An 18,602-nucleotide genomic window follows, 5' to 3' on the forward strand; every position below is an offset into this window, starting at 1 on the left:
ATAGAGATCAGTTCGCTTCTCTCCCCACTGCTCCACCTGCCCTCCCTGAAATGAGTTTGGAAGATGCCAGTGCTGCCTCTGCCTATTTCGAAAAGAGGGCCATGGATGATTGGATCTGTCAGGTTCTAAGTCCCCAAATCTCACTGATAGAAATCAAGGAGGAAACAAAATTAAGAAAGAAAGAAAGCCCCTTCTCTCAATGGGATCCCAACAATGTGCGGAGACTTTCAGATCGACAATTAAAAGGAGTGTCCCCCTGAGAAGGTGATGGGCATCTCCAAGGCCACCGCCCCAAAGCACCTGGAAGTTGGAAGTTCCAACTGCTTCATTAGGAGAAGCCCAGTCTCCCTTCTCTTTCCTAGTTCAAGTTTTTGAGTCCCTTCTCCCCTCCCCCCCTTAACTATTTGACACAGTTCAGCTTCTTAACGGGCCCTTAGAGATATTTTGGGCGGACTTGTGTTGAGCAGTTAGGAAAACAGGTGTGTTATCAATTTTCTAGTGCTCCAAATGCACTACATGCCATAAAGGGGGGGGGGGGGGAGGGCGGGGGCGGAGGCAGCAGCAGCAACGTCAGGCAAAGGGAAGAGGTTTTGCAGGTTTAGTCAAATGCACCAAATGCTTGCAGATGATTAGCCACCTTATTGTCTTAATCGTCCTCAAGAATTAGAGTGTCCTGTTGGGGTTTTAGGGCACAGAAGGCCCTGTAAATAGAAAGCAAAGGAGTGGTTTGGTGTAAAACGGGGAGTAGGCTTGGAACCAAACACTAGACTTGCATGCCTGGGTGAGGTTTACTGGCGAGGTTGTGCACCTCGAGGTACTAGTCTGCAGCGAAGCCCCTCCTTCGGTCTGCCTCCCCCTTCACCCCACCCTCTTCCCGTTCCCTGGCAGGTGTGCATCACTAGGACAGCTGTTGGTTGCATTGAGGCCCTGGTATCTGCCAGACACGAGGCAGATTTCTCTGGGGTTTCCGAATCTCCACCAGCTCCTGGGTCTCTCTTTTCCTTTCTCTTTGCCTTTCTTCCCACACCTCCCCACTCCCCTCCTTGCCTCCCTCCTTTTTTCTGATTCCTCTTCTCTCCACACTCCAGCAGGGCTGCTATTAGCTGGTGTGTGGCACTTCTTGACAGCACCCCTCATTAAAGAGGAGCATCTCTAAACAGATATTCTTCCTTCTGCTCAAACCCACCCACTACCAACCCTGTCTGGGCTTCTCTCTACCCGCCCTACCCCACTCCCCCAAGCGGGAGAGCATTAGCAGGGACACACACTCACTCACACACACACACACAAACTCCACCCCCCCCCCCCAACCCCGGGGTGGGGTTTGGGGAATATGTTTGGGGAATATCGTATTTAAGTTTAACCTGCCTGTCCCCCAGTAGAGGCTCAGCACCCTGAGAATCCTCAACATTTCCCCTTCCCCACCCCCTCCTCCCTCCTTTTTTTTAAACACCATATTCAGCTGTCTTTGTGTTGGGCTCTGTTGGTGAAGCCTTCCTATTATGCAGCTAGCCCCTCCCTATTTAACCAGCACAGACATCCCAAAGACCAGAGCTGATACATTCTTCACCTTTACTGTTATCTAAAATGTTCACAGATCACAAGAACTTGCCTTGCTGTCTGTACTTCTTTTCTTACCATGTGTTTACTCCGATAGGCTCCTTCTCATTTTCACTCAATAGACAAAGACACCCAGCCACCATGTGGTAAGCATGCCCGCAGTCATAGCTGGTACCTTGGACAGCGCCACTGAAACTCCAAGCTGTGCCCCTTAAAGGCACAGTGCAGTGAGTCTGGTACTTCTCACCAATCTGGTCACATATTTCCACACCTCCTGTACTTTGGGCTGCTGCATCTTTGCATCTCTAGACTTTGCTAAATAAAGGACATTTCAAAGACCACAAGTTTGATCCAGCCATGCCTCTTCTTTCTATTTAAGGGCAAGACTTTTTCAAAAGTCATTGGCAAATAATCACACTATCTATTCCATGTAAAGCTGCCTTTTACCTGGCCAAAATACACTCCTGAGAAAGGTATCACGTAGGCAAGGGATTAAATTGACTTCAGCATCTTGTCCTGTTCAGTGGCAGGGGTGGTGATAGGGCGCATGATCCCCAACTAAATGGTCTTTTGAATCTCTGATAATGATGTGGACCTCCTGGCAGTTTCTGTTATACTCTAGCTGTGCTGTTTTCCCAGTGTTCAGATCATCTCTGAGATGGTATATAGAGTTTCCAAGTTGAGAAGGTTAAAATACACCATGTTTACTTTTTCTCCTGACTTCACATTTTAGGTGACAAATGCATTATAGAAATGAAGTTATGTATGTAAAGCAGCATTTTGTACACACCTTAAAAGAATCTATAAATGTTATTGTTTTGTTTCTACTGCATATAAATACAGTTTTTTTGGATATTATCCTTATCATTATTATTCTCTGTATGTGATAGAAATTTGGCAACTTTCAGTTTTAGTTGATAATCCATGTGCTATAAAATCTTCCTCATTCTCCTATTCTTCTACTCACATCCCATTCTCATTCATCTAATCCACTCAGATTTCCAATATCCCCAAAGTTCTCATTTCCTAATTGCTTTTCATATAATCATTAGTATGTATGAAAGAAAGGGGTTTTGACTTAAGCTAAAATCCTATAGAAATTCTACTCTTTGAAATTAATTTTTTTTTCTCAAAAGAAAAGAGATCAAGACTGTGTTTTGGTATAGATATTAAAGTTAACTTCATTATTGATGCCTATAGGACATGGTTGAGAATGATTGTTATTTGTGGGAGGTCCATTCCCTTTCTCCCCCTTTGAAGCTTAAATCTTTCACCTCTTCTGAAAAAATATAGTTATTGAAAGATTAAGTGGCTTGTGAGTGATTGTGTGTAATGCCTTAACATTGCTTAGGAGATATGTTTCAGATCCTTTCAATTTGGCCTTTAAGGTCTATTCACATAAAAGAATAAAATTTTATCTGTGCTCTGCAGAGACTTCCAACTTTAAGGTGGCTTTGTATTTGAACTGAAAGGTCTTGTTTTCAGGAGGAAAGGAGCTTAAAGGAACAACAAAATTGATGTATCAGATGGAGCCAGGACAATAACTCAACACTGAATATGTTTTCTTTTTCTTGAAAGTTATGGTTGTATAGGGAAAGATTTTCTTCATGACTGTGTCATCCACAGGGATCCTATGTCCCTTTGAAAATATTAATTCTGTTTGGGACCTTAAGTTCCAATTCAATAAAGAATCTCCCCCAGCCCCATCAGAATTTGCTATATTAAAAATCATCTTGCTTCCACTGTGACATTTACTGTCTTCTAGCTTTGACTCTTCAAGTGGTTGGTTAGAGTTTGTGTACAGGATATGGCAATTGACCTGAGAGGAATAGAACATTTTTGTGATGGCCTGTGGCTTCAGATTCACTTTCCGCCCAATACTTCCCTAAAGCAGAAGTAAGGAATGCTCTATCATGTATGGAAACTGCCAAATGACTTAGCTTTATTGGAATTTTCCCCATATGCTTAGGAGAATTCATCTAAGAGAAGTATATGTTTTGATGTATAGAAAATGGGGATAATAATAGTACCTAACTAAGATTTGAACTAAGATTTGAACACAGGACCCCCTGTCTCTAAGCCTAACTCTCAATCCACTGAGCTATCAAGCTGTCCCTAGTTGTCCCATTTCTTAACCTGGAAGAGTCTTCTTTCCTGCTTAAGTTGCCTATGGGATATGAGATCTTACATATTGATCATATATAACATGAGAAGGAAGGTCAGAATGCTACTAGGTCTTGATAAGGAAGGGATTTTATAACCACCTATTGTAAGAGATAATGGACAAATTCTTGGTATTTTCATGGAATATCTGTCCAATGATACAGATAATGATCAGAGATTGTGATTTCAATCAGGATGAAGACTTCAAATAACTGGGCTAATATCTCAGCTTTCTTGGGCTCCTGGGGCTCTCTATGAACTGGCAATCAGACTCTTCACTTAACATAAGGTGTGGGTAGTATTCACTCCAGGGAATTAAACAGTGTTTTGCTATGGGTACTGGTTGCAATTGGAATAATACACAGAAAACTGGAAGATGGGTTAGAGCGAAAGAGTTTGACAGAATTTAAATGATTTAGGAAGGAGATAAAAATAACTCCAAAGTAATACTTTTGCCTGTTGGATTACATGTCGTTATTTCTTTACTTTTCTCTGCTTGCTTCCCCCTGTAAGTAGGCACAATGTATGCTGAAACTTAAATGAAGAGGAGAATAATGAGACTAGAACTTCCAAAAGATCCAGACTTTCAGAATCACTAGAATTGTCTAAAATTATGTGTGCTTTTTTGGGTTACTTCTGTATAAAATGTAGGATTTTTTTTTTGTTGTTGTTGTTGTTAAAGGAACATCTGGTTTCTTTCAACAATCCTAATTTACAGTTAAAATAAGATCCAATTCAAAATTTGCTTTAAAAAAAATTCAGGACTCTTGCAAGCCCCTTTGACTCTACAGATTTGATCAGTAGATCAGTAGTCCTTGCCCAGCTAGTCTGTATTTATTTCATTTGCATGACTGCCTGGAGAGCTGCAATTCACTTAAGCCAGAGAGATGGCATCTGACTGATAGGATTCTATTCCATTGATCCTATCTTTTTTTTCTGTCTGACCACAATGAAAGACATGAAAGAGGCAGTCCAAACCATTCTTTAATTAATGCCCTTTTATTCAAGGAGAGACTCTGAATCTCTCTTTCTTGCTCCCTCTACCCTCCTAGTCCTCCACACTCTTCTTTTCATCTTTTTATATTTCTCCTTCTCTTTCATTTTCGGGTCTGCCTTTGTGAATAATTCATCATACATTTGGGTATTCCTAGGATTTTCAGAAGAGCACTGCTCCTTGTCTTCTCCTTGGTTAGAGCTGAGGGTTTCTGCCCAAAAGGGTCAATTTCAGAAATGGATTCTTTATCCCAAAGCATTGCATATAGGGGGCTTTTGACCACTGCTTTTAGCAAGCTTTTTAGTGCTACCTTTCTCCTAAAGATTGCTTCTTCCCCAGTACCCATCGTCACATTGTAGGTGTTCAATAAATATTAAATAAGCCCAGCCACTAGCCAACAGGTATAAATAGCTTAAGGATATTTATGTGCTTGAGTATCTGAGACCCCAAGTCCCCAGGCTGATGAGTTGCTGACAGATGAGGCAAAGAAGAGATCTATTACAGTTTCTTCCTCTTCCAAAATTCTTGTTTTACTTCACAGATTAATCAATTGTGGGTGGGTGGGTGGGGAATAGTCTCATTTTAATTGTTATGAGAAACAGCTTACTCAATCTATTCCTCCATTACATGAATTCTAAAGCAATTCCTTTCAAAGGGGCAGAATAACAGGGCCTTTGCCAGAGCCCCTTATCTTCCCAAGCATTATAATCCTTTACAGAGCAGAATTATGTGTGGGTTTACCAATGATGCTTCTGACATCATTCTTAATTAAGGACAGAGAGTACAGCACCAGGTTTCTTGGTCTCTTCTCGCCTAGGATGCTTGGATTTCTACCGCCAAATTCAAAGTTCCAGGTTATTTTTGCTGTGTAAGTGATAGAATCATGTTTGTTTAATTTCTTGCTCCCTTCATCTTTGGCTTATCTTCTAGTTACATCTAGGCACCCTGCCAAGTTCTCTTATCATTGCCTCTGGAAAGTAAGGAGCAGCTAAAAAAGGTCTCTGTTGGAGGTGGTAGATTATGGAAGGTAGCACTGAATGACTTTACAAAGTGTGAAATACCTAGGATTTGAGATTCTGACTTCTTGGACTCTCAGTGTGTATGTGTGTCTATACATGCACATGTATGCATAGTAAGAAATTTCAGGAAGAAATGCTGGATCCAAAAAATCCTTTCTGGGTCACTTGGATGATGCTCAGGTGGACAAAGCCTAGAGTTCATTTCCTTCTCAAATGGAACTAAGAATCATTTGTTCTTTAGTATATTAGAGTAAGTTGTATTAGAGCTAGTCTTTGTCAAATTCCAGAATGAGTGAGTGGCCTTCAGAGTGTTACCTTGCCTATTTTAGATGAGATTCATGGCATTATAGGATGATAGTATTTAGGTAGGCATTTCTAAGACTATGGTCCTTGAACTTGTTTAAAAATATTTTGATAATTATATCTTAATATAATTTAGTTTCCTTTGTTATACAATATAGTTTGTGAATTTAAAAAACTGTTATTCTGAGGAGGGGTCTGTAGGGTACACTAGAGCACCAAAAGAGTTCATGACCCCTAAAAAGATTAAGAACTCCCTTGATTTAGAAGTAGAGCCTGACTTTAGCGATTTCTACTTTGAGCTGAGGTCACATATAACTTCTGTGTCTTCATATTATTTCATATCTTGAGGTTCTCCTTGTCTTTTCACATAGGATTATTTGGAGAATTTGGAAGATCCCTGAGCCTGATGACTTTTTTGTTCATTGATCTATATCATTTTCATGCTATTCTGATGGAAAGTTGCACATTTATTTGGTCTGGGTCCATAACACCAGAGATTGTCCTTACCATCTTTGAACTTAATCTATTCTTATTTTTCTCCTCCTTAGAACACATTAAGGAATCAGACAGTTAGTTATTCAGTCAACAAGCAGTTTTAGATGCTTACTATTTATCAGGCATTATATTAAACTCTAGGGATAAAAAGGAAGCCAAAATCTCAGTCTGCCAAAGAGGCAGACATTCTAAGAAGGAATGTAACAACTAGGCATGCACAATATATATACCAAATAGATGGGAGGTAACCTGAGAAGGGAAAGACCTGTAAATTCCCCTGAAGGAATTTGGCCCTTGAGCTGAGTTTTGAAGGAAGCCCTGGAAACAATTTAAAAAAAAAAGAAAGAAAGAAAGGAGGCAGAGCATTCCAGGCATGGAAGACTAAGCAATGCAAAGGCATAGAAATGGAAAGTGGAGAGTGTCCTGTTGGAGGACCTGAAACTAGATCATTGTATCTGGTTCATAGAGTATATAGTAGGGAGATTGAGAGAGGACACTAGGGGTAAAGTATAAGAAGATTAGAAAAGTAAGAAGGATCCAGATTTTTTATGAGCTTTAAATGTCATATGTAATACTGTATATCAAATCCAGGAGATAATAGGGAGCTCTTCGAATTACTTATTATCTAACTATGTCACATGCCTGGGTAGGAGAGTGACATAATCAGACCTACTTTCAAGAATAAATCACTTTAGTAGCTGGCTGAAGGATGGATTAGAACAGGAAAAAGACTTGGGATAGGAAGACCAGTTAAAAGGCTATTGTAATAGTTTAGGAGAAAAATGAAAAGGATCTGAACTAGGGTTATGGTGTGAGTGAAGAGAAAGGGATGAAGAGGAGAATTGTGGAGGTAGAAACAAGATTCATCAAGGGATTGGATTTGGTCAGTGAATTAGAGTAAAGAATTGAGGATGACACTGAGGTTGAGGGTCTGAGAGACTGAGAGGATAATGCTGCTCTCAAAAATAGCAGGGACATTCAAAAGAGGGAAAGGTCTTGGGAGAAGGACAATGAATTTTTTATCTGGAAATGTTGAGTTTGAGATGTTTATGGAACATCCAATTTAAGATGGCCCTAAGACAATTAGTATTGTAGAACTGGAGCTCAAGGGCTAGACTAGGGCTGGGTTTAAGATCTGGGAATTATTTGCATAAAGATGATAATTTGTGAGAGCTAATGATATTGCCACGTGAGATAGTATAAAGTGAAAAGAAAAGAAAGTCTAAGACAGAGGCTTTGTGGTCATTCTTGGTTAGTGAGGGGACATGAATGAAGAGACAGCAAAGGAAACTGAAAAAGAATGGTCAGACAGGTAAGAGAAGAATCTGGAGGAAAGCAGTGCCAAAACACTAAGAGAGAATACAGTATCTAGGAGGAAAAGGTGATCAATAGAATCAGACTGCAAAGGGGTGAAAAAGAATGCAGATAGAGAAAAGACTATCAGATCTGGAAATTAAAAGATCATTGATAACTTTGGAAATGGTGCTTCAATTGAATGATGAGGTCAGAAACCAGACTGGAGAGAGGATGGTTGGAGGACATTGAGTAGCTTAAAAGAAAACAAAAGGAGGGTTTTGAATGGTCTGGTGAGAAAAGTAAATGTTTTTTTGTACTGTATGTGTTTCAGGATTATATTCAGGTACCCTGGTTTCTCTTAGTGACCTATTCTTGTTCCCCTTAAAAAAAAGACTTTGAAATTAAAACTAAGTCCCTTTCAGATCACAAAAAGTCTTTAAGTCATGTGTGATTTTTAAAAATAGCCTCTTGACTCTCCTCTAATCTCCACACCTTTGCCTAGTAGGTCTGGTCAAGGCTTATCAGAACTGAAAAGTATGAAATGAATTTTCAACAACTGTCCATTAATTACCTGGTCATTTTCAGCTTAGTGTGATTGTATGTTCTTCTACTTTTCCTATTTCTTTTTTTGGGTGGGCTGAGCCCTTTCAGTATTGAAGTTTGTTTTTAATAAGTAAGTTGATGCTTCAAATGAATGGCAAATTCTCTCCTCAAACAGTGTTGCAGTCTGTTTAGCATCAGCATCAGACAAGCAGAAGGCAAAGACTGCCTAACTGAGAACATCTACTTGATTATGGGTGCTATTTCGTTAGAAGATTTGCTTTATAAAGTAAGGTATTCTCTTCAGGATTCCCTTGTCAGAATGGAAAAGTAACAATAAAGGTAGTTCAGTAGAGAGGGGAAAACATGCCCTGGCCTTGGATTCAGAAGAGACTTGGATTCAAATCCTACCTCTAGCACTCCACTAGTTCTGGGACCATAGACAAATCCCCTAACTTTTTAAAGTCTCACTTTCCTCAGCTGTAAAATGGGTGGGGGCAGGGGAAAATGATATCTGTTGTACCTATGTCACCAATTTGATATAAAGATCAAATGATACAATCTATGTAAAATGCTTTGTAAACTGATGTAGTATGGCAGGAGAGAGCTGTTTCAGAGAGTGACAGTGCCACTGTCACAGGGATGGCAGTTATGGGAGGAGGACAGGTGCCAGTGGGGAGCAGCATAGATATGTAGCTTCCATCAGACTTTCAATTTTGGGACACAGAGAGGGCTGTGCTCCCCAGTTAGAGCCCCCCCTAAGCCAGGCAGGGATCAAATCTTTGGGACATTTTTAGACAAAGAGCTCATTTGGAGGTTGCCTTATCATTAGTGAGGCAAGAAACTGAAATGAGAGTATTCCCTGAATTGTCTAATAATGAATGAGGAACAAGGGTCAGGCAATCAGGAGACATGAATTATCGTTGTGCCATAGCATAAAAGTGGTTGGGACGATATTGGGTCTTTGGATCAATGAAGTCTTAGCATCCGTACATTCTGCAGCTTGGGTTGAACCAGCTAAACCTAGGTTTGTTTCACTGACATAACCGGCTAGTGATATAACTCACACACACATATAAACATATGTCTATACATATGTACATGCATATATATTTATATCATGATTTAAGGTTTACAAAACTTTCCTCTTAGCCACCTTGAGGTTTGGATAATGCAAGTTAACAGCTGTTCCAGGGTAGTGCAGTAGATAGAGTGTTGGGCTTGGAGTCAGGAAGACTCATCTTCCCGAGTTCAAAATGGGTTCAAACTGTGTGACCCTAGGCAAATCATTTACTCCTGTTTGCCTCAGTTTCCTCATCTATGAAATGAGCTGGAGAAGGAAATGGCAATCTACTCCAGCATCTTTGCAAGAAAGCCTTGATTAGGGTGATAGAAGTCCGATATGACTGAAAAATGACGAATAACAGCAAAAAAGCAATTATTCTGGGGTTCACATCCCCAAACTGCACTAACATTGGCAGGTGAGGGTCAGCTAACTATTCCTCTTCTCGGATTTCTAAGAACAAGCTTGGGGGTCTGGGTTTCTAATATTTTTGCTTATGAGCTCTTCTGTTTCCTATCAATTATTATCCAATAGCCTAAATTAACTTTTAGAAAAGGGCATTTACTGAGATGCTAAAAGAAAAACAGATGGTACAAAACATTCCTCCCCCCAAATCAGATGCACATGTTCCCCCAGCACACATAAGGTCTTTGTGAAGAGTAGACTCAAAATTAATGCACAAAGATATTCAAGCATCCAGGTTACAAAAGTTTATGTTGTTAGTTCTAGTACTGCGATATCTTGTCTCCTTTTGTGGAATTTTCATACGGTTTTATTCTCTGCTAGGCTCCAAGGATGAGTGGTTGTTTTTTTTAGTCAATAGGCAGCATTCTCTCCATGATGAGATGATACACTCCATGATACTCCTTCCTTTTTCAAGGGGTTATGTTCCTGTATCTAACTGTATTACCGTGTTTCTCTCTCCCGGTAGTTGGATGTGTGGCACTCCATTGGTCCTTTTCCTTCAATGCAATGATCAGTGGAAGGCAGGGGGAAGATGGAGAAATGGTCTCCTCCTCTCCAAGAGCAACTTCCTTCTTAGGGGAGTGGTTTAAACTGGAATTCTCAATTGAAATCTGCCACTGAACTACACCTCTCTGGACCAAGGAACTGTTGAAATCCCTCTGCTGTTTAAAGCTCACTGAGTAGTTATTTTTTTTGATAGCCAATTATCCCTTCTCACTCACTGATTCAATCAAAAAGGTTTATGCTTCATGATACAGAGATTTGTAAATTAAAATGTGTATGTGATTGTGTGTGTGTGCGTGTTGATATTCCACCCATTACATTATCCCTATTTTAAAGATGCGAAAAACAAGATTTAGAGAAAACTGACTTTGATTAGGATCACCAAAGTAATAGGTACCAAAGCCAGGATTTAAACCTATGTCTTCCTTGCCCCTAAACTACTGTGTTCTTTCTCATCATACTGAGCTATTTTCAAACACCTTCTAATGAGTTAGTTTATCAAATCTAATTCAGTCTTTCAACTGAGAGCACAGTCGGTTGTGTGGGAATGGGACACAGAACTTTTCCCATTTGTTTGTGAGGAGGGGGAGATCAATCTACAAAGAAATCACTTTCTGGGAAGAACAGTTCTGGGTGAAATATTGCAGTAGGGAAAAGGTATCTGACTAGTCTGGAGATTGACCAGTATAGGAATATTGGGTCACTGGGATAGAGAAAGTAGTGATCAAAAGGGAAGGAGGAGGACACCAAAGATAGACTTCTCCAACTTTATAATATTGCTTAGTGTTGGCACTGCCTCTAGGTTATTTAAGGGCACTTGAGTGCTGCAAATTATAGATTTACCCCACTGTGAAAAATAGAATGGATTCACTCTTAGCCACATTCTAGTATCCAGAAGTCTATTTGAATTGACATCTCAGATTGTCTACTGTATAATAAAAGAGATTTATATCAATTATCCTGAGGCACTGCAAAATCTTCAAGGGCCTCCTGAATTGCTGGTGAAAGATTTTAATTCTGTTCATGGTAGTTCAAGTGCTAGGTATGCTATTGTATTCTAATTCTTGGACAACTGATCTTCTGTACGTGATAAAGAAGGTAGCTTTATTCAGTAGAATACTGGATTAATTCCATGCCATAGTGCTGCCATATTACAGGAGTTTACTATAGCATCTTATGTAGCTCCTCCTGATTTGTTGGTATTTCTTAGGACTGAAGTGGAAGCTTGGAATAATTGCTAAATCATTGGGTAGTGATTAAAACAAAGACTAATTTTTCATACGTCATCGGATCAAAGTTGAGGTTTACTATATAGGGTTAACCAATGATAAGCTTGTATTATGTCTATCCTGGGCACAGGACTTTCTATTAAGGCAGCACTGGAAACAAAGGCACTTGGGTTCTCAAGGGAATTTTGGATGAGTAATTCAGGAGGAATTGGTTTTTGGAGGTTACACCCCTTAGCATGATTCTTTGTTTTCCAGTCAATAGGCTGGACATATATCTTGCCTCTCTTTTCCATTCTCTTCTTTCCTTGACATCAGGATCCTGGGAGTTCTACCATCTGCTTCTATGATCTGGATTAACAGTCTCTGGGTTCTTGAAAGTCTGTTCTAAAATTGGTAGTCATTTGTAGAATCTTAGAGTTGGAAGGTATCATTGAAATAATTTAATCCAAATTTCTACCCAATGCAATATTCCTGACATATGGCTACCCAATCTTTGCTTGGATACTTCCAGTGATAGGGAGTTCATTACATATCAAAACAACCTATTCCATATTGAATAGCTCTAAATTTTTTCTCCCTATATTGAGACAAGCAATAATTACATATTATTTCCATTTAATTCTGCTCATGAGAATAACAGAGATATACTTATTCCTTTTTCTATGGGATCTTATATTCTCTATGTAAAAGTTAAATTTAAATCTCAATAATAAAAATATTATATTTTAAGAGATTTATTAATGATTAGAAATCAAGGAATAAAGAAGATACAAAATAAAGAGCATGTGCCCATGGCTTATCAGCCAGTTCAAACACCTGCCTTACCACCACCTAGCTCTGGACAGCTTTTAAAGAGAGCTGGAACCCTTCATGTCCTTGCCTAATATCCCCTGTGACAGGAAGTACATAAGGACAGGAAGTCAGTGATCTCTAGGGAAATATAGTTCTTTTATTTTTTTAGGGTAACATTTTCATTTATACATTCCCCCTGAGATCTATGGAAGACTAGTCTCTCCAATGGATCTTGTAAACATAACCAACTTTGAAATTACAATAATTTGAAGATAAGAGGAAAAGAGAACAAACCAATGATTGCTAGGCGCATTAACAAAAAACCAGATAGGGGGCAATCTCCTTCAGCATAAGAGTATATACAAAACAAATTTATTCAACCCCACACAGTTCAAACCACCACATCCCAAAGTTCACTCTGAATCTTCTGGTGCAGCTTGTGGTCTGTGGAGGCATCTTCATGGTGCCTTCTCCAAACAGTTCACTTTCTGGATTTGGAGAGGTAGCATGTTTCTTAACCTAAAATTACTCTCAAAAAGAATTTAAACTTTGCAATTTAGAATAATTATATATTCCCTACTGAAGAGGGTGTTGAAAAGCACAGGGATCACTTAGGGATACATGGCTGACTTATGAGGTATATTAATCAATTGGCAGAGAAATCAAAACATCAAAAAAATCCAAATTAAAAAAGATAATTTCTCAATGAAATATAGACTATCAAAGTCTTATGTGTAAAAATTCTAAGTGAAGGAAAAATAAACCTATAATAGGTCTTTGAATCAGGGTCCAATTAAAGTAGTTTAAGCAATTATGCATTTACCCAGTCAGTGGCCAGGACTATAGAAAGTTTGCCACACCACGAGAGACAGAGAATGGACTAGATTATAGGAGCCAGGTAGGAGCAAAATACTTGGTAGAATGTGGGACAAGGAAGACCTGCCTTTAACACATGTTAAACAGTCACCACGTCAAACCCCAAACAAGTTCAAGTCCTCTTGTCTTGGCTCAAAATTTTCATCAATTCCATCGGGATTGGTTGGTCTCTTTGACCTTGTGCTCCATTGGCACGCTTATTTGGCACTGTGCAATGGCTCTTTTTGTATTCTCTTGTCCTAGAATCAGACAGAATCATTAAGCAAAGTCCCATCATTTTTTAAAACAATCAATGGCATTATTTTTATAGTCTAAAGCTTTTGGGGTTTGCATTGACATTATAGCAAATGTATTTTAAACTTATATTACTTCAAAATTAAAAAAAATTAAGAAAAATATTCTCACCAAAAAAATGAGATCCATTTCCTTTTTAACTTAACCCTGGGTGAGTACAAAAAATTTTCAGAATAAAAGAATTATACAGTAGATAATGCACATTCAAAGGAGTACCAAAGTCCCCAAAATTCATAATAGCCCAATTAATTACAATAGCAAACAAACCCACTATCATATTTCATATAAGTTGCTGTATGACCAAAAAAAAAACCCTATGAACTGATGGATATTTGTCCCAATTTTTAAAGAGGTAGCAAATCTTTCAACCTTGGCAAATATATTTCTAAACAAAGTAAAACATGATTGTGAAGAGCTAAGTACCTTCATTGTTACAATCAGGGGAGAGTTAAATCCAATCTTCACACCTCTAATTATTCTTTTTCAACATTCCCAATTTCTTCAACCATTTTCCCTTTATTATGGGCTCTCATAAGCTCACCCTTATAACTGACTCCTATCCCTCTTAAAATATGGTTTCTAGAAATACGCAAGATACCCTGAATACTAGCTTATTATCATGGAAAACAGAAGGAATTTATTTCCTATGATTAGCATATTGTAATTTTATTGACCCAGTTTAAGATTTCATTAGTTTATTTTGCAGACACATTGAAGTTTTAATTCATATTAAATTTATGGTCAACTAAAATCCTCAGTTTTGTTTCTTATGAACTGCTATCTAGTCATCTTTTCCTCCAAATTCTGTATTGAGTAGAGAAGGGTTTTTGTCCTCAAGGAATCTTCTAAACCCTGTTAAATTTTATCTTTCTAGTTTTGGTCTTTCATTAAAGCTTACCAAGATGTTTTTGAATATTGATTTTAATATTTAACTTGTTAGTTATCTCTTTCAGTTTTATATTTCCAGTAAAGTAAATTTAATAAGTTTGTCTTTTGTTAATGAATGAAAAAATTAAGCCCTTATTAAATATGAAGCACTGTACTTTTTATGTCTTCTTTCAAATTACTAATAAAAATGTTTAAAAGGATAGGGACAGGGACAGACCTTTGAGGCACCCTACCAGAAACTTCTTCTACATTGGCATTGACCCATTAACAAATATTCTCTCAGCATGTTATTCATTATACTATGAATCTTACCTAATTATGCCACAATCCAGCCTATGTTTCATCCACCTTAACTGTATGATATCATGAGAGACTTATAAGTTCCTTTGCTGAAATCAAGAGATATTCCCTTGATTCAAATACTCACTTTAAACTAGAGTATGCCATTTTGTTTCCCACAAAAATCTATTCTTGATCAGATTTTCAGAAACATAATAATTTGATTCTATTAATTATGGACAAGCGAAAGCTATATGTTGCCAACATGCTCTGTCCCCAAAGATTTGATCTCATATATAAGTGCAGACTTCCTACACTAGGACTCAGAAGAGGAGAGAATATATTATAGTGCATAATCACTAACTCTGGAATCAGATGACTTGAGTTCAAATCCTGCCTCTTATATTTAATGTCTGTAAGTCACTTAATCTTACTGAGTCTCCATTGTCTTCTCTGTAAAATGAAAGACTTGGATATGATGTCCTTGGAAGTCCTTTCTTAAGTTAAGTGAATCATCAACCTAATATTTAGCCCCAGTTCTATTGTTCACTTGCCAAGTGACTTTGGTACTTGGCTTTCCCAAATTTTAGCTTCTTTATCCGGAAGATGGGTATATAAATCCTTTCCTAGCTTGCTTTTTAGAGTTCCGAGGACCAAATTAAATAGATTAAATATTTTGGAAACTCTTGAGCTCTATTCAAAATTATTATTATTAATATATTTCTGATGGGGTGCTTTTGGTTTGATCGAGGACATGTTATATCACTTAACCTCTGTCTACCTCAGTTTCCTCATCTGTAAAATGTGGATAAAAATAGCATTTACTTCCCAGAGTTGTTATGAGGATTAAATGAGATAATATTTGTAAAGGCCTTTGCAAACCTTAAAAGCACTATCTAAATGTTAGCAGTTGATTACTATTTATCAGCCATCAACACATAGAAATATCTATAACCTATTCCTTCCTCATAGTTTATTTTCATTCTAGATTTTATACCAATACTATTGTTGTGGCCACATTTTGTTTTATTTACATGCTACAAAAAAGAAAGGGTTGTATCTTTAGGGTAGAGAATAATAGACACGCTCATGCCAACTCTTTATCAAGAAAGATCAGAGTGGGACCACTAGATGGCTCAGTAGATTGAGAGCCAGACCCAAAGATGGAGAATCCAGAGTTCAAATCTGACCTCCAATACATCCTAGTTGTGTGACCCTGGGCAAGTCACTTAACTCCCATTGGCTAGCCCTTACTGCTCTTCTGCCTTGGAACCAAGTTAAAAAAAAAGAGAGAGAGAAAGATCAGAGGTAGAAAATCACGAAAACCTGAAATGGCCCCACTAGATTATGTTTTGGTTTGCATAAATGAATAGCCAAAAATTTCAACTTGGCGTGATGGATGGCATATGGTAGGATTTCTCGTAGAATCCCAGATTGGACTCTGGGCAAGTTTCCCTTTCCTGGGGCTTCAGTAATCTATCTATCCATTCTCTCTTCTATTGGGTTCCTTTGGTAATTAGATATTGCCTACTTCATCCTTTATGGAATTAAATCAGAGTCAAATCCTTTGAGGTGTGGGAAATTCTTTACTTTTGACAATAGTGGAAAGGTTGGGATAGGCTTATTTTTCTGGGAAAATTTTACAGATTATGTTAATTTTCCTTGCCTACTTTTTGAGTATTAGGGACCTTCCCAAGGGAAAAATGTGGGACTAGGAAAACCTACTCTTGATATCCCTGCATAATTATAAAGTAATGGAAAAATAATATGTACCCTTTCTTTATAGAAAACTGGGCAGCAGACTGAAAAAAAATTCAGAGTGGATCTAAAAAATGAAGGGGAATTATCTCCTTTTTTGGTACCTTTTTGGGTAGGTTTTGTGGGAGTTTGTATTTGTGAAAGAACTCTGAGGCCATATGGCTGTGGAAGATGCTTGCATTCTCATAACCTGGGGCTCTAAGGAACACTAGAAAGTATGGGTTTTTGTGGTGGGGCTATGATGGGGACACTAGTAGGTGATGGCTTTTCCAAGTCAATGGGTCAAGGAATTTTGGCAATGTCAATAGTACTAATCCAGTGTCATGCAGGATTAATCTTAAAATAGCTTTCTTGACATTTCTTGGGGTCACAGAATCATACAATGATGTAATTTCAGTGTAGGGAGGCACCTCAGTTATCCCCTTGGACAATCTATTCCTTGAGCAAGAATATCTTCTACAATTTGCCTAAAAAGGATCATCTAGCCTCTGTTCAAAGAGCTATAGAGATGGCAAGCCTTCTACTCCCTAAGGCATCTCATTCCATTTGTGGATAGCTCTAATTGTTAGGACAATTTCCTTTAATCTAAACTAAACTTGTTTTTCTGCAACATCTACCCATTGCTCCTATTTCTACCTACTGTTATGGTTTATTTGGGGATTAGGAAGTACCATGCAAGTCATATTCTCAGGGATACTTCATCTCTAGCTTAGCTTCTTTCCTTGGTAAAGAATACTTCTAAAGATGCTATCTTTCAGGAAAGGCTGATTGTGATGCCAGTTCTGTGTTTTATGAGATCTATTTGTTTTTAAGGGCAAAAGAAATTGAAGAATTTTTTTTTTAGGAAAGAATATCTTTCTCCCTCTCCCTCTTCCTCTTCCCCCCTCTCCCTTTCTCTCTCCCTCTCTGTCTCTGTCTGTCTGTCTGTCTCTCTGTCTCTCTCTCTTTCTCTCTCTCCTCAAGTAATTACTCAAATTGGCTTTTAAAGGTGTCACAAACAGGATAATACTATCATCACAAATGGGGAATAGGCTGTCTTGGGAGGTAGTGCTTTTCTTCTTACTGGAGGCCTCTAGGCAAAGTTTGAATGAACACATCCCAGGTTTCCTGTAGAGAACATTCTTGTTTAGCCATAAGTTCAACCAGATGGCTTTACTTTGTTTTGTTTCAGGACCAAAGTGCCCTCTTCAAGCTCTACTCACATACTAGAGAAGTAAGGAAGTCAAATCATGGAGGCAGATGCCTACTAGGTTAGGAATCAGTGCCTTTCAAGTTATAATCATTCATAGGAAAATAAAAGAGGAGAGGGCTGAAGGGTACCAGATAAAGAGAAAAATGAACTTTTAACAAGCCTTTTCTTAACGAAAACGGCTTGCTAAATAATACCACCTCCCCATCCAACTAAAAATGTAATTTCTGGTACCTGAATGAAAAGAAATGCTTCTCTTTCCCCTTTCCTTTTCTATGTGTGTATCAGTATAAGTATGCTTGTTTGCAGAATGGTGCATTTTCTTTATGTCAATAGCAACAAGATCTTGGAAACCAACTTAAAATTTATTGAGTTTTGTTTTTTTTTTTAAGGAGAGGAGAGGCACCATAAAAATTCTTGCTATAGTTTCTTTTTTTCTATTTCTAATACTTCTGAGCATGTTTTCTTGAGCAGCAATTGTTACTTTTTTTGAAGGTCTTATGTGAAAACCTTTTTATGATTATAATTTTCTTGGGGTGGGGGCAATTTGCTCCTTTATATTTTCACCAAAATAAGAATTGTTTAGAAATTCATGTTTTTGATAGAGTCATACTTTCAAGTCTAAGTGCTCTAGGCCATTTGTAAGTGTTTTGCAAATAAGCTTTTTATTTTCCACAATCAGCTGGTCATTTATATATTTTGAGTTTTGTTGTTATTCTTCTAAAGTCCAACAATGATACAGAAATGCTGCTTTTTTTTTACCCTCTAGACTTTTAAAATTTGTGCCACTTTCTCCCCCCCCCACTTGTTTTCAATCAACTTAATCATAGGATCCAAAGGAAATGAGTAAAATGGATTATATTCTGACTTATAATGATTAATCACACAATTATGG

The 18,602-nt window shown here is 38.1% G+C and overlaps 1 protein-coding gene across 1 annotated transcript in view; it reads left to right on the forward strand.

The window, feature by feature from the left end:
- The window catches only part of CACNA1E (calcium voltage-gated channel subunit alpha1 E), a 667,319-nt gene that overhangs the window by 237,582 nt on the left and 411,135 nt on the right, over window positions 1-18,602 (forward strand). The gene's annotated exons all lie outside the window — the stretch shown is intronic.

Source organism: Monodelphis domestica, chromosome 2 (genome assembly GCF_027887165.1).
Source record: "Monodelphis domestica isolate mMonDom1 chromosome 2, mMonDom1.pri, whole genome shotgun sequence".
Taxonomy (NCBI): Eukaryota; Metazoa; Chordata; class Mammalia; order Didelphimorphia; family Didelphidae; genus Monodelphis; species Monodelphis domestica.